Source organism: Myotis nattereri (genome assembly GCF_964212035.1).
Source record: "Myotis nattereri genome assembly, chromosome: X".
Lineage (NCBI taxonomy): Eukaryota > Metazoa > Chordata > Mammalia > Chiroptera > Vespertilionidae > Myotis > Myotis nattereri.
In genome coordinates this window covers 75488421-75506809 of record NC_138078.1, presented here as the reverse complement: position 1 = coordinate 75506809, position 18389 = coordinate 75488421, and positions in this window count along the sequence as shown.

Sequence of the window (18389 nt, the reverse complement as noted above, 5' to 3'; positions counted from 1 at the left end):
AATATTAGGAATTCTTCTTTATACAGCTTAAATTGGTGTAGAAAGCCTGTAAGTGAGGACTATTCTGCTTATGTTTACAATTGAGGAAGAATTATTCTGGCCTCTTTTGTATGACTCAGGTGAAATCCTTTCGGTTGTAGTACAGACTTGTAAGAACACTATCTAATTGTGGTAATACTCTTAAAATACGCAATTAGAGTTTCCAGATATGATTAAAAACTTGGAAGATACACTTGATATAAAAGTGAATAGATTCTTACTACATTTCCTGCCATTTTTAATCACAGACATTACCAGTGGGAAGCCGTGAAATGTCCAGAAAACTGATAATATTTACAACTCCGGGGACTTTAGGAGCGTTTTCACATGAATTTGCTTTCAAATATTAGGAATTCTTGATTATACAGGTCAAAATTTGTGTAGAAAGGCTGTAAGTGAGGATTATACTCCTTATGTTTACAATTGAGGCCGAATGATTCTGGCGTCTTTTGTATGACTCAGGTGAAATCCTTATGGTTCCAGTACATACTTGTAAGAACACTCAGATATTGTGGTAAAATTCTTAAAATACGCAATTAGAGTTTCCAGAAACGATTGGAATCTTGGAAGATACACTTGATAAAAAAGTAAATAGAGTCTTACTACATTTCCTGCCCTTTTTAATCACAGACATTACCTGTGGGAAGCCGTGAAATGACCAGAAAACTGATAATATTTACAACTCCGGGGACTTTCGGAAGCGTTTTCACTTGAATTTGCTTTCAAATATTAGGAATTCTTGATTATACAGGTCAAAATATGTGTAGAGAGGCTGTTAGTGAGGACTATACTCCTTATGTTTACAATTGAGGAGGAATGATTCTGGCGTCTTTTGTATTACTCAGGTGAAATCCTTATGGTTCCAGTACATACTTGTAAGAACACTCACAAATTGTGGTAAAACTCTTAAAATACGCAATTAGAGTTTCCAGAAACGATTGGAAACTTGGAAGAAACACTTGATATAAAAGTGAATAGATTCTTACTACATTTCCTGCCATTTTTCATCACAGACATTACCAGTGGGAAGCCGTGAAAGGACCAGAAAACTGATAATATTTACAACTCCGGGGACTTTAGGGAGCGTTTTCACTGGAATTTGCGTTAAAACATTAGGAATTCTTGTTTATAGAGCTTAAAATTTGTGTAGAAAGCCTGTAAGTGAGGACTATATTGCTTATGTTTACAATTGAGGGGGAATTATTCTGGCGTCTTTGGTATGACTCAGGTGAAATCCGTATGGTCCCAGTACATAATTGTAATAACAATAATTGTGGTAAAACTTTAAAATACGCAATGAGAGTTTCCAGAAATGATTAAAAACTTGGAAGATACACTTGAAATAAAAGTAAATGGATTCTTACTACATTTCCTGCCGTTTTTAATCAAAGACATTACCAGTGGAAAGCCGTGAAATGACCAGAAAACTGATAATATTTACAACTCCGGGCACTTTAGGGAGCGTTTTCACTTGAATTTGCTTTCAAATATTAGGAATTCTTGTTTATACAGCTTAAAATTGGTGAAGAAAGCCTGTAAATGAGGACTATTCTGCTTATGTTTACAATTGATACCGAATTATTCTGGCCTCTTTTGTATGACTCAGTTGAAATCCTTTCGGTTCTAGTACAGACTTGTAAAAACACTCTCTAATTGTGGTAATACTCTTAAAATACGCAATTAGAGTTTCCAGAAATGATTAAAAACTTGGAAGATACACTTGAAATAAAAGTAAATAGACTCTTACTACATTTCCTCCCGTTTGTAATCACAGACATTACCAGTGGAAAGTCGTGAAATAACCAGAAAACTGATAATATTTACAACTCCGGGCACTTTAGGGGGCATTTTCACATGAATTTGCTTTCAAATATTAGGAATTTTTGATTATACAGGTCAAAATTTGTGTAGAAAGGCTGTAAGTGAGCACTATACTCCTTATGTTTAAAATTGAGGCCGAATGATTCTGGCGTCTTTTGTATGACTCAGGTGAAATCCTTATGGTTCCAGTACATACTTGTAAGAACACTCACAAAATGTGGTAAAACTCTTAAAATACGCAATTAGAGTTTCCAGAAACGATTGGAATCCTGGAAGATACACTTGATAAAAAAGTAAATAGAGTCTTATTACATTTCCTGCCCTTTTTAATCACAGACATTACCTGTGGGAAGCCGTGAAATGACCAGAAAACTGATAATATTTACAACTCCGGGGACTTTCGGAAGCGTTTTCACTGGAATTTGCGTTCAAATATTAGGAATTCTTGCTTATACGGCTTAAAATTTCTGTAGAAAGCATCTAAGTGAGGACTATACTGCTTATGTTTTCAAGTGAAGCCTAATTCCTCTGGAGTGTTTTGTATGACTCACTTAAAATCCTTCTGTTTCCAGTACATACTTGTAAGAAAACTTATTGTGGTAAAACTCTTAAAATACGCAATTAGAGTTTCCAGAAACGATTGGAAACTTGGAAGATACACTTGATATAAAAGTAAATAGAGTCTTACTACATTTCCTGCCATTTTTCATCACAGACATTACCTGTGGGAAGCCGTGAAAGGACCAGAAAACTGATAATATTTACAACTCCGGGGACGTTAGGGAGCGTTTTCACTGGAATTTGCTTTAAAACATTAGGAATTCTTGTTTATACAGCTTAAAATTTGTGTAGAAAGCCTGTAAGTGAGGACTATTCTGCTTATGTTTACAATTGAGGGGGAATTATTCTGGCGTCTTTGGTATGACTCAGGTGAAATCCCTATGCTCCCAGTACATACTTGTAAGAACACTAATTGTGGTAAAACTTTAAAATACGCAATTAGAGTTTCCAGAAATGATTAAAAACTTGGAAGATACACTTGAAATAAAAGTAAATGGATTCTTACTACATTTCCTGCCGTTTTTAATCAAAGACATTACCAGTGGAAAGCCGTGAAATGACCAGAAAACTGATAATATTTACAACTCCGGGCATTTTAGGGAGCGTTTTCACTTGAATTTGCTTTCAAATATTAGGAATTCTTGTTTATACAGCTTAAAATTGGTGTAGAAAGCCTGTAAGTGAGGCCTATTCTGCTTATGTTTACAACTGAGGCCGAATTACTTTGGCCTCTTTTGTATTACTCAGGTGAAATCCTTTCGGTTCTAGTACAGACTTGTAAGAACACTCTCTAATTGTGGTAATACTCTTAAAATACGCAATTAGAGTTTCCAGAAAGGATTAAAAACTTGGAAGATACACTTGAAATAAAAGTAAATAGATTCTTACTACATTTCCTGCCGTTTTTAATCACAGACATTACCTGTGGGAAGCCGTGAAAGGACCAGAAAACTGATAATATTTACAACTCCGGGGACTTTAGGGAGCGTTTTCACTTGAATTTGCTTTAAAACATTAGGAATTCTTGTATATAGAGCTTAAAATTTGTGTAGAAAGCCTGTAAGTGAGGACTATACTGCTTATGTTTACAATTGAGAGGGAATTATTCTGGCGTCTTTGGTATGACTCAGGGGAAATCCGTATGGTACCAGTACATATTTGTAAGAACACTAATTGTGGTAAAACTTTCAAATACGCAATTAGAGTTTCCAGAAATGATTAAAAACTTGGAAGATACACTTGAAATAAAAGTAAATGGATTCTTACTACATTTCCTGCCGTTTTTAATCAAAGACATTACCAGTGGAAAGCCGTGAAATGACCAGAAAACCGATAATATTTACAACTCCGGGCACTTTACGGAGCGTTTTCACTTGAATTTGCTTTCAAATATTAGGAATTCTTGATTATACAGGTCAAAATTTGTGTAGAAAGGCTGTAAGTGAGGACTATACTCCTTATGTTTACAATTGAGGCCGAATGATTCTGGCGTCTTTTGTATTACTCAGGTGAAATCATTATGGTTCCAGTACATATTTGTAAGAACACTCACAAATTGTGGTAAAACTCTTAAAATACGCAATTAGAGTTTCCAGAAACGATTGAAAATTGGAAGATACACTCGATATAAAAGTGAATAGATTCTTACTACTTTTCCTGCCATTTTCAATCACAGACATTACCAGTGGGAAGCCGTGAAATGACCAGAAAACTGATAATATTTACAACTCCGGGGACTTTAGGGAGCGTTTTCACGGGAATTTGCGTTCAAATATTAGGAATTCTTGTTTATACGGCTTAAAATTTCTGTAGAAAGCCTCTAAGTGAGGACTATACTGCTTATGTTTTAAAGTGAAGCCTAATTTCTCTGGCGTGTTTTGTATGACTCACTTAAAATCCTTCTGTTTCCAGTACATACTTGTAAGAAAACTCACTTATTGTGGTAAAACTCTTAAAATACGGAATTAGAGTTTCCGGAAACGATTGGAAACTTGGAAGATACACTTGATATAAAAGTAAATAGAGTCTTACTACATTTCCTGCCGTTTTTAATCACAGACATTACCTGTGGGAAGCCGTGAAAGGACCAGAAAACTGATAATATTTACAACTCAGGGCACTTTAGGGAGCATTTTCACTGGAATTTGCTTTAAAACATTAGGAATTCTTGATTATACAGCTTAAAATTTGTGTAGAAAGCCTGTAAGTGAGGACTATACTGCTTATGTTTACAATTGAGGGGGAATTATTCTGGCGTCTTTGGTATGACTCAGGTGAAATCCGTATGGTCCCAGTACATACTTGTAAGAACACTAATTGTGATAAAACTTTAAAATACGCAATAAAAGTTTCCAGAAATGAATAAAAACTTGGAAGATACACTTCAAATAAAAGTAAATGGATTCTTACTACATTTCCTGCCGTTTTTAATCAAAGACATTACCAGTGGAAAGCCGTGAAATGACTAGTAAACTGATAATATTTACAACTCCGGGCACTTTAGGGAGCGTTTTCACTTGAATTTGCTTTCAAATATTAGGAATTCTTGTTTATACAGCTTAAAATTGGTGTAGAAAGCCTGTAAGTGAGGACTATTCTGCTTATGTTTAAAATTGAGGCCTAATTATTCTGGCCTCTTTTGTATGACTCAGGTGAAATCCTTTCGGTTCTAGTACAGACTTGTAAGAACACTCTCTAATTGTGGTAATACTCTTAAAATACGCAATTAGAGTTTCCAGAAAGGATTAAAAACTTGGAAGATACACTTGAAATAAAAGTAAATAGATTCTTACTACATTTCCTGCCGTTTGTAATCACAGACATTACCAGTGGAAAGCCGTGAAATGACCAGAAAACTGATAATATTTACAACTCCGGGCACTTTAGGGAGCGTTTTCACTTGAATTTGCTTTCAAATATTAAGAATTCTTGATTATACAGGTCAACTATGTGTAGAGAGGCTGTAAGTGAGGACTATACACCTTATGTTTACAATTGAGGACGAATGATTCTGGCGTCTTTTGTATTACTCAGGTGAAAACCTTATGGTTCCAGTACATAGTTGTAAGAACACTCACAAATTGTGGTAAAACTCTTAAAATACGCAATTAGAGTTTCAGAAACGATTGGAAACTTGGTAGATACACTTGATATAAAAGTGAATATATTCTTACTACATTTCCTGCCATTTTGAATCACAGACATTACCAGTGGGAAGCCGTGAAATGACCAGAAAACTGATAATATTTACAACTCCGGGCACTTTAGGGAGCGTTTTCACTTGAATTTGCTTTCAAATATTAGGAATTCTTGTTTATACAGCTTAAAATTTGTGTAGAAAGCCTGTAAGTGAGGACTATACTGCTTATGTTTACAATTGAGGGGGAATTATTCTGGCGTCTTTGGTATGACTCAGGTGAAATCCGTATGGTCCCAGTACATAATTGTAAGAACACTAATTGTGGTAAAACTTTAAAATACACAATTAGAGTTTCCAGAAATGATTAGAAACTTGGAAGATACACTTGAAATAAAAGTAAATGGATTCTTACTACATTTCCTGCCATTTTTAATCAAAGACATTACCAGTGGAAAGCCGTGAAATGACCAGAAAACTGATAATATTTACAACTCCGGGCACTTTAGGGAGCGTTTTCACTTGAATTTGCTTTCAAATATTAGGAATTCTTCTTTATACAGCTTAAATTGGTGTAGAAAGCCTGTTAGTGAGGACTATACTGCTTATGTTTACTTTTGAGGACGAATTATTCTGGCCTCTTTTGTATGACTCAGGTGAAATCCTTTCGGTTCTAGTACAGACTTGTAAGAACACTATCTAATTGTGGTAATACTCTTAAAATACGCAATTAGAGTTTCCAGAAATGATTAAAAACTTGGAAGATACACTTGATATAAAAGTGAATAGATTCTTACTACATTTCCTGCCATTTTTAATCACAGACATTACCAGTGGGAAGCCGTGAAATGACCAGAAAACTGATAATATTTACAACTCCGGGGACTTTAGGGAGCGTTTTCACTGGAATTTGCGTTCAAATATTAGGAATTCTTGTTTATACGGCTAAAATTTCTGTAGAAAGCCTCTAAGTGAGGACTATACTGCTTATGTTTTCAAGTGAAGCCTAATGTCTCTGGGGTGTTTTTTATGACTCACTTAAAATCCTTCTGTTTCCAGTACATACTTGTAAGAAAACTCACTTATTGTGGTAAAACTCTTAAAATAGGCAATTAGAGTTTCCAGAAACGATTGGAAACTTGGAAGATACACTTGATATAAAAGTAAATAGAGTCTTACTACATGTCCTGCTATTTTTAATCACAGACATTACCTGTGGGAAGCCGTGAAAGGACCAGAAAACTGATAATATTTACAACTGCGGGGACTTTAGGGAGCGTTTTCACTTGAATTTGCTTTAAAACATAAGGAATTCTTGTTTATAGAGCTTAAAATTTGTGTAGAAAGCCTGTAAGTGAGGACTATACTGCTTATGTTTCCAATTGAGGGGGAATTATTCTGGCGTCTATGGTATGACTCAGGTGAAATCCCTATGGTCCCAGTACATACTTGTAAGAACATTCACAAATTGTGGTAAAACTCTTAAAATACGCAATTAGAGTTTCCAGAAACGATTGGAAACTTGGAAGATACACTTGATATAAAAGTAAATAGAGTCTTACTACATTTCCTGCCATTTTTCATCACAGACATTACCTGTGGGAAGCCGTGAAAGGACCAGAAAACTGATAATATTTACAACTCCGGGGACTTTAGGGAGCGTTTTCACTGGAATTTGCTTTAAAACATTAGGAATTCTTGTTTATACAGCTTAAAATTTGTGTAGAAAGCCTGTAAGTGACGACTATTCTGCTTATGTTTACAATTGAGGGGGAATTATTCTGGCGTCTTTGGTATGACTCCGGTGAAATCCCTATGGTCCCAGTACATACTTGTAAGAACACTAATTGTGGTAAAACATTAAAATTCGCAATTAGAGTTTCCAAAAATGATTAAAAACTTGGAAGATACACTTGAAATAAAAGTAAATGGATTCATACTACATTTCCTGCCGTTTTTAATCAAAGACATTACCAGTGGAAAGCCGTGAAATGACCAGAAAACTGATAATATTTACAACTCCGGGCACTTTAGGGAGCGTTTTCACTTGAATTTGCTTTCAATTATTAGGAATTCTTGATTATACAGGTCAAAATTTGTTTCGAAAGGCTGTAAGTGAGGACTATACTCCTTATGTTTACAATTGAGGCCGAATGATTCTGGCGTCTTTTGTATTACTTAGGTGAAATCCTTATGGATCCAGTACATACTTGAAAGAAAACTCACAAATTGTGGTAAAACTCTTAAAATACGCAATTAGAGTTTCCAGAAACGATTGGACACTTGGAAGATACACTTGATATAAAAGTGAATAGATTCTTACTACATTTCCTGCCATTTTTAATCACAGACATTACCAGTGGGAAGCCGTGAAATGACCAGAAAACTGATAATATTTACAACTCCGGGGACTTTAGGGAGCGTTTTCACTTGAATTTGCTTTCAAATATTAGGAATTCTTATTTATACAGCTTAAATTGGTGTAGAAAGCCTGTAAGTGAGGACTAATCTGCTTATGTTTACAATTGAGGACGAATTATTCTGGCCTCTTTTGTATGACTCAGGTGAAATCCTTTCGGTTCTAGTACAGACTTGTAAGAACACTATCTAATTGTGGTAATACTCTTAAAATACGCAATTAGAGTTTCCAGAATTGATTAAAAACTTGGAAGATACACTTGATATAAAAGTGAATGGATTCTTACTACATTTCCTGCCATTTTGAATCACAGACATTACCAGTGGGAAGCCGTGAAATGACCAGAAAACTGATAGTATTTACAACTCCGGGGACTTTAGCGAGCGTTTTCACTGGAATTTGCGTTCAAATATTAGGAATTCTTGTTTAAACGGCTTAAAATTTCTGTAGAAAGCCTCTAAGTGAGGACTATACTGCTTATGTTTTCAAGTGAAGCCTAATTTCTCTGGGGTGTTTTTTATGACTCACTTAAAATCCTTCTGTTTCCAGTAGATACTTGTAAGAATACTCACTTATTGTGGTAAAACTCTTAAAATACGCAATTAGAGTTTCCAGAAACGATTGGAAACTTGGAAGATACACTTGATATAAAAGTAAATAGAGTCTTACTACATTTCCTGCCATTTTTCATCACAGACATTACCTGTGGGAAGCCGTGAAAGGACCAGAAAACTGATAATATTTACAACTGCGGGGACTTTAGGGAGCGTTTTCACTGGAATTTGCGTTAAAACATTAGGAATTCTTGTTTATAGAGCTTAAAATTTGTGTAGAAAGCCTGTAATTGAGGACTATACTGCTTATGTTTACAATTGAGGGGGAATTATTCTGGCGTTTTGGTATGACTCAGGTGAAATCCGTATGTTCCCAGTACATACTTTTAAGAACACTAATTGTGGTAAAACTTTAAAATACGCAATTAGAGTTTCCAGAAATGATTAAAAACTTGGAAGATACACTTGAAATAAAAGTAAATGGATTCTTACTACATTTCCTGCCGTTTTTAATCAAAGACATTACCAGTGGAAAGCCGTGAAATGACTAGAAATCTGATAATATTTACAACTCAGGGCACTTTAAGGAGCGTTTTCACTTGAATTTGCTTTCAAATATTAGGAATTCGTGTTTATACAGCGTAAAATTGGTGTAGAAAGCCTGTAAGTGAGGACTATTCTGCTTATGTTTACAATTGATGCCGAATTATTCTGGCCTCTTTTGTATGACTCAGGTGAAATCCTTTCGGTTCTATTACAGACTTGTAAGAACACTCTCTAATTGTGTAATACTCTTAAAATACGCAATTAGAGTTTCCAGAAAGGATTAAAAACTTGGAAGATACACTTGAAAAAAAAGTAAATAGATTCTTACTACATTTCCTGCCGTTTGTAATCACAGACATTACCAGTGGAAAGCTGTGAAATGACCAGAAAACTGATAATATTTACAACTCCGGGCACTTTAGGGAGCGTTTTCACTTGAATTTGCTTTCAAATATTAGGAATTCTTGATTATACAGGTCAAAATATGTGTAGAGAGGCTGTAAGTGAGGACTATACTCCTTATGTTTACAATTGAGGACGAATGATTCTGGCGTCTTTTGTATTACTCAGTTGAAATCCTTATGGTTCCAGTACATACTTGTAAGAACACTCACAAATTGTGGTAAAACTCTTAAAATACGCAATTAGAGTTTCCAGAAACGATTGGAAACTTGGAAGATACACTTGATATAAAAGTGAATAGATTCTTACTACATTTCCTGCCATTTTTAATCTCAGACATTACCAGTGGGAAGCCGTGAAATGACCAGAAAACTGATAATATTTACAACTCCGGGGACTTTAGGGAGCGTTTTCACTGGAATTTGCTTTAAAACATTAGGAATTCTTGTTTATACCGCATAAAATTTGTGTAGAAAGCCTGTAAGTGAGGTCTATACTGCTTATGTTAATAATTGAGGGGGAATTATTCTGGCGTCTTTGGTATGACTCAGGTGAAATCCGTATGGTCCCAGTACATACTTGTAAGAACACTAATTGTGGTAAAACTTTAAAATACGCAATTAGAGTTTCCAGAAATGATTAAAAACTTGGAAGATACACTTGAAATAAAAGTAAATGGATTCTTACTACATTTCCTGCTGTTTTTAATCAAAGACATTACCAGTGGAAAGCCGTGAAATGACCAGAAAACTGATAATATTTACAACTCCGGGCACTTTAGGGAGCGTTTTCACTTGAATTTGCTTTCAAATATTGGGAATTCTTGTTTATACAGCTTAAAATTGGTGTAGAAATCCTGTAAGTGAGGACTATTCTGCTTATGTTTACAATTGAGGACGAATTATTTTGGCCTCTTTTGTATGACTCAGGTGAAATCCTTTCGGTTCTAGTACAGACTTGTAAGAACACTCTCTAATTGTGGTAATACTCTTAAAATACGCAATTAGAGTTTCCAGAAAGGATTAAAAACTTGGAAGATACACTTGAAATAAAAGTAAATAGATTCTTACTACATTTCCTGCCGTTTTAAATCACAGACATTACCTGTGGGAAGCCGTGAAAGGACCAGAAAATTGATAATATTTACAACTCCGGGGACTTTAGGGAGCGTTTTCACTGGAATTTGCTTTAAAACATTAGGAATTCTTGTTTATAGAGCTTAAAATTTGTGTAGAAAGCCTGTAAATGAGGACTATACTGCTTATGTTTACAATTGAGAGGGAATTATTCTGGCGTCTTTGGTATGACTCAGGGGAAATCCGTATGGTCCCAGTACATATTTGTAAGAACACTAATTGTGGTAAAACTTTAAAATACGCAATTAGAGTTTCCAGAAATGATTAAAAACTTGGAAGATACACTTGAAATAAAAGTAAATGGATTCTTACTACATTTCCTGCCGTTTTTAATCAAAGACATTACCAGTGGAAAGCCGTGAAATGACCAGAAAACCGATAATATTTACAACTCCGGGCACTTTAGGGAGCGTTTTCACTTGAATTTGCTTTCAAATATTAGGAAGTCTTGATTATACAGGTCAAAATTTGTGTAGAAAGGCTGTAAGTGAGGACTATCCTCCTTATGTTTACAATTGAGGCCGAATGATTCTGGCGTCTTTTGTATTACTCAGGTGAAATCCTTATGGTTCCAGTACATACTTGTAAGAACACTCACAAATTGTGGTAAAACTCTTAAAATACGCAATTAGAGTTTCCAGAAACGATTGGAAACTTGGAAGATACACTTGATATAAAAGTGAATAGATTCTTACTACATTTCCTGCCATTTTTAATCACAGACATTACCAGTGGGAAGCCGTGAAATGACCAGAAAACTGATAATATTTACAACTCCGGGGACTTTAGGGAGCGTTTTCACTTGAATTTGCTTTCAAATATTAGGAATTCTTATTTATACAGCTTAAATTGGTGTAGAAAGCCTGTAAGTGAGGACTATTCTGCTTATGTTTACAATTGAGGACGAATTATTCTGGCCTCTTTTGTATGACTCAGGTGAAATCCTTTCGGTTCTAGTACAGACTTGTAAGAACACTATCTAATTGTGGTAATACTCTTAAAATACGCAATTAGAGTTTCCAGAATTGATTAAAAACTTGGAAGATACACTTGATATAAAAGTGAATGGATTCTTACTACATTTCCTGCCATTTTGAATCACAGACATTACCTGTGGGAAGCCGTGAAATGACCAGAAAACTGATAGTATTTACAACTCCGGGGACTTTAGGGAGCGTTTTCACTGGAATTTGCGTTCAAATATTAGGAATTCTTGTTTATACGGCTTAAAATTTCTGTAGAAAGCCTCTAAGTGAGGACTATACTGCTTATGTTTTCAAGTGAAGCCTAATTTCTCTGGGGTGTTTTTTATGACTCACTTAAAATCCTTCTGTTTCCAGTACATACTTGTAAGAAAACTCACTTATTGTGGTAAAACTCTTAAAATACGCAATTAGAGTTTCCAGAAACGATTGGAAACTTGGAAGATACACTTGATATAAAAGTAAATAGAGTCTTACTACATTTCCTGCCATTTTTCATCACAGACATTACCTGTGGGAAGCCGTGAAAGGACCAGAAAACTGATAATATTTACAACTCCGGGGACTTTAGGGAGCGTTTTCACTGGAATTTGCGTTAAAACCTTAGGAATTCTTGTTTATAGAGCTTAAAATTTGTGTAGAAAGCCTGTAAGTGAGGACTATACTGCTTATGTTCACAATTGAGGGGGAATTATTCTGGCGTCTTTGGTATGACTCAGGTGAAATCCGTATGTTCCCAGTACATACTTGTAAGAACACTAATTGTGGTAAAACTTTAAAATACGCAATTAGAGTTTCCAGAAATGATTAAAAACTTGGAAGATACACTTGAAATAAAAGTAAATGGATTCTTACTACATTTCCTGCCGTTTTTAATCAAAGACATTACCAGTGGAAAGCCGTGAAATGACCAGAAAACTGATAATATTTACAACTCCGGGCACTTTAGGGAGCGTTTTCACTTGAATTTGCTTTCAAATATTAGGAATTCTTGATTATACAGGTCAAAATATGTGTAGAGAGGCTGTAAGTGAGGACTATACTCCTTATGTTTACAATTGAGGACGAATGATTCTGGCGTCTTTTGTATTACTCAGTTGAAATCCTTATGGTTCCAGTACATACTTGTAAGAACACTCACAAATTGTGGTAAAACTCTTAAAATACGCAATTAGAGTTTCCAGAAACGATTGGAAACTTGGAAGATACACTTGATATAAAAGTGAATAGATTCTTACTACATTTCCTGCCATTTTTAATCACAGACATTACCAGTGGGAAGCCGTGAAATGACCAGAAAACTGATAATATTTACAACTCCGGGGACTTTAGGGAGCGTTTTCACTGGAATTTGCTTTAAAACATTAGGAATTCTTGTTTATACCGCTTAAAATTTGTGTAGAAGCCTGTAAGTGAGGACTATACTGCTTATGTTAATAATTGAGGGGGAATTATTCTGGCGTCTTTGGTATGACTCAGGTGAAATCCGTATGGTCCCAGTACATACTTGTAAGAACACTAATTGTGGTAAAACTTTAAAATACGCAATTAGAGTTTCCAGAAATGATTACAAACTTGGAAGATACACTTGAAATAAAAGTAAATGGATTCTTACTACATTTCCTGCCGTTTTTAATCAAAGACATTACCAGTCGAAAGCCGTGAAATGACCAGAAAACTGATAATATTTACAACTCCGGGCACTTTAGGGAGCGTTTTCACTTGAATATGCTTTCAAGTATTAGGAATTCTTGTTTATACAGCTTAAAATTGGTGTAGAAAGCCTGTAAGTGAGGACTATTCTGCTTATGTTTACAATTGAGGACGAATTATTTTGGCCTCTTTTGTATGACTCAGGTGAAATCCTTTCGGTTCTAGTACAGACTTGTAAGAACTCTCTCTAATTGTGGTAATACTCTTAAAATACGCAATTAGAGTTTCCAGAAAGGATTAAAAACTTGGAAGATACACTTGAAATAAAAGTAAATAGATTCTTACTTCATTTCCTGCCGTTTTTAATCACAGACATTACCTGTGGGAAGCCGTGAAAGGACCAGAAAACTGATAAGATTTACAACTCCGGGGACTTTAGGGAGCGTTTTCACTGGAATTTGCTTTAAAACATTAGGAATTCTTGTTTATAGAGCTTAAAATTTGTATAGAAAGCCTGTAAATGAGGACTATACTGCTTATGCTTACAATTGAGAGGGAATTATTCTGGCGTCTTTGGTATGACTCAGGGGAAATCCGTATGGTCCCAGTACATATTTGTAAGAACACTAATTGTGGTAAAACTTTAAAATACGCAATTAGAGTTTCCAGAAATGATTAAAAACTTGGAAGATACACTTGAAATAAAAGTAAATGGATTCTTACTACATTTCCTGCCGTTTTTAATCAAAGACATTACCAGTGGAAAGCCGTGAAATGACCAGAAAACCGATAATATTTACAACTCCGGGCACTTTAGGGAGCGTTTTCACTTGAATTTGCTTTCAAATATTAGGAAGTCTTGATTATACAGGTCAAAATTTGTGTAGAAAGCCTGTAAGTGAGGACTATACTCCTTATGTTTACAATTGAGGCCGAATGATTCTGGCGTCTTTTGTATTACTCAGGTGAAATCCTAATGGTTCCAGTACATACTTGTAAGAACACTCACAAATTGTGGTAAAACTCTTAAAATACGCAATTAGAGTTTCCAGAAATGATTGGAAACTTGGAAGATACACTTGATATAAAAGTGAATAGATTCTTACTACATTTCCTGCCATTTTTAATCACAGACATTACCAGTGGGAAGCCGTGAAATGACCAGAAAACTGATAATATTTACAACTCCGGGGACTTTAGGGAGCGTTTTCACTTGAATTTTCTTTCGAATATTAGGAATTCTTGTTTATACGGCTTAAAATTTCTGTAGAAAGCCTCTAAGTGAGGACTACACTGCTTATGTTTTCAAGTGAAGCCTAATTTCTCTGGCGTGTTTTGTATGACTCACTTAAAATCCTTCTGTTTCCAGTACATACTTGTATGAAAACTCACTTATTGTGGTAAAACTCTTAAAATACGCAATTAGAGTTTCCAGAAACGATTGCAAACTTGGAAGATACACTTGATATAAAAGTAAATAGAGTCTTACTACATTTCCTGCCGTTTTTAATCACAGACATTACCTGTGGGAAGCCGTGAAAGGACCAGAAAACTGATAATATTTATAACTCCGGGGACTTTAGGGAGCGTTTTCACTGGAATTTGCTTTAAAACATTAGGAATTCTTGTTTATACAGCTTAAAATTTGTGTAGAAAGCCTGTAAGTAAGGACTATACTGCTATGTTTACAATTGAGGGGGAATTATTCTGGCATCTTTGGTATGACTCAGGTGAAATCCGTATGTTCCCAGTACATACTTGTAAGAACACTAATTGTGGTAAAACTTTAAAATACGCAATTAGAGTTTCCAGAAATGATTAAAAACTTGGAAGATACACTTGAAATAAAAGTAAATGGATTCTTACTACATTTCCTGCCGTTTTTAATCAAAGACATTACCAGTGGAAAGCCGTGAAATGACTAGAAAACTGATAATATTTACAACTCCGGGCACTTTAGGGAGCGTTTTCCCTTGAATTTCCTTTCAAATATTAGGAATTCTTGTTTATACAGCTTAAAATTCGTGTAGAAAGCCTGTAAGTGAGGACTATTCTGCTTATGTTTACAATTGAGGCCGAATTATTCTGGCCTCTTTTGTATGACTCAGGTGAAATCCTTTCGGTTCTAGTACAGACTTGTAAGAACACTCTCTAATTGTGGTAATACTCTTAAAATACGCAATTAGAGTTTCCAGAAAGGATTAAAAACTTGGAAGATACACTTGAAATAAAAGTAAATGGATTCTTACTACATTTCCTGCCGTTTTTAATCAAAGACATTACCAGTGGAAAGCCGTGAAATGACCAGAAAACCGATAATATTTACAACTCCGGGCACTTTACAGAGCGTTTTCACTTGAATTTGCTTTCAAATATTAGATATTCTTGATTATACAGGTCAAAATTTGTGTAGAAAGGCTGTAAGTGAGGACTATACTCCTTATGTTTACAATTGAGGCCGAATGATTCTGGCGTCTTTTGTATGACTCTGGTGAAATCCTTATGGTTCCAGTACATACTTGTAAGAACACTCAGAAATTGTGGTAAAATTCTTAAAATACGCAATTAGAGTTTCCAGAAACGATTGGAATCTTGGATGATACACTTGATAAAAAAGTAAATAGAGTCTTACTACATTTCCTGCCCTTTTTAATCACAGACATTACCTGTGGGAAGCCGTGAAATGACCAGAAAACTGATAATATTTACAACTCCGGGGACTTTCGGAAGCGTTTTCACTGGAATTTGCGTTCAAATATTAGGAATTCTTGTTTATACGGCTTAAAATTTCTGTAGAAAGCCTCTAAGTGAGGACTATACTGCTTATGTTTTCAAGTGAAGCCTAATTCCTCTGGAGTGTTTTGTATGACTCACTTAAAATCCTTCTGTTTCTAGTACATACTTGTAAGAAAACTTATTGTGGTAAAACTCTTAAAATACGCAATTAGAGTTTCCAGAAACGATTGGAAACTTGGAAGATACACTTGATATAAAAGTAAATAGAGTCTTACTACATTTCCTGCCAATTTTCATCACAGACATTACCTGTGGGAAGCCGTGAAAGGACTAGAAAACTTATAATATTTACAACTCCGGGGACTTTAGGGAGCGTTTTCACTGGAATTTGCTTTAAAACATTAGGAATTCTTGTTTATAGAGCTTAAAATTTGTGTAGAAAGCCTGTAAGTGAGGACTATACTGCTTATGTTTACAATTGAGGGGGAATTATTCTGGCGTCTTTGGTATGACTCAGGTGAAATCCCTATGGTCCCAGTACATACTTGTAAGAACACTAATTGTGGTAAAACATTAAAATACGCAATTAGAGTTTCCAGAAATGATTAAAAACTTGGAAGATACACTTGAAATAAAAGTAAATGGATTCTTACTACATTTCCTGCCGTTTTTAATCAAAGACATTACCAGTGGAAAGCCGTGAAATGACCAGAAAACTGATAATATTTACAACTCCGGGCACTTTAGGGAGCGTTTTCACTTGAATTTGCTTTCAAATATTAGGAATTCTTGTTTATACAGCTTAAAATTGGTGAAGAAAGCCTGTAAGTGAGGACTATTCTGCTTTTGTTTACAATTGATACCGAATTATTCTGGCCTCTTTTGTATGACTCAGGTGAAATCATTTCGGTTCTAGTACAGACTTGTAAGAACACTCTCTAATTGTGGTAATACTCTTAAAATACGCAATTAGAGTTTCCAGAAAGGATTAAAAACTTGGAAGATACACTTGAAATAAAAGTAAATAGATTCTTACTACATTTCCTGCCGTTTGTAATCACAGACATTACCAGTGGAAAGCCGTGAAATGACCAGAAAACTGATAATATTTACAACTCCGGGGACTTTAGGGAGCGTTTTCACTGGAATTTGCGTTCAAATATTAGGAATTCTTGTTTATACGGCTTAAAATTTCTGTAGAAAGCCTCTAAGTGAGGACTATACTGCTTATGTTTTCAAGTGAAGCCTAATTTCTCTGGGGTGTTTTTTATGACTCACTTAAAATCCTTCTGTTTCCAGTACATACTTTTAAGAAAACTCACTTAGTGTGGTAAAACTCTTAAAATACGCAATTAGAGTTTCCAGAAACGATTGGAAACTTGGAAGATACACTTGATATAAAAGTAAATAGAGTCTTACTACATTTCCTGCCGTTTTGAATCACAGACATTACCTGTGGGAAGCCGTGAAATGACCAGAAAACTGATAATATTTACAACTCCGGGGACTTTCGGAAGCGTTTTCACTGGAATTTGCGTTCAAATATTAGGAATTCTTGTTTATACGGCTTAAAATTTCTGTAGAAAGCCTCTAAGTGAGGACTATACTTCTTATGTTTTCAAGTGAAGCCTAATTCCTCTGGAGTGTTTTGTATGACTCACTTAAAATCCTTCTGTTTCCAGTACATACTTGTAAGAAAACTTATTGTGGTAAAACTCTTAAAATACGCAATTAGAGTTTCCAGAAACGATTGGAAACTTGGAAGATACACTTGATATAAAAGTAAATAGAGTCTTACTACATTTCCTGCCAATTTTCATCACAGACATTACCTGTGGGAAGCCGTGAAAGGACCAGAAAACTTATAATATTTACAACTCCGGGGACTTTAGGGAGCGTTTTCACTGGAATTTGCTTTAAAACATTAGGAATTCTTGTTTATAGAGCTTAAAATTTGTGTAGAAAGCCTGTAAGTGAGGACTATACTGCTTATGTTTACAATTGAGGGGGAATTATTCTGGCGTCTTTGGTATGACTCAGGTGAAATCCCTATGGTCCCAGTACATACTTGTAAGAACACTAATTGTGATAAAACATTAAAATACGCAATTAGAGTTTCCAGAAATGATTAAAAACTTGGAAGATACACTTGAAATAAAAGTAAATGGATTCTTACTACATTTCCTGCCGTTTTTAATCAAAGACATTACCAGTGGAAAGCCGTGAAATGACCAGAAAACTGATAATATTTACAACTCCGGGCACTTTAGGGAGCGTTTTCACTTGAATTTGCTTTCAAATATTAGGAATTCTTGTTTATACAGCTTAAAATTGGTGAAGAAAGCCTGTAAGTGAGGACTATTCTGCTTATGTTTACAATTGATACCGAATTATTCTGGCCTC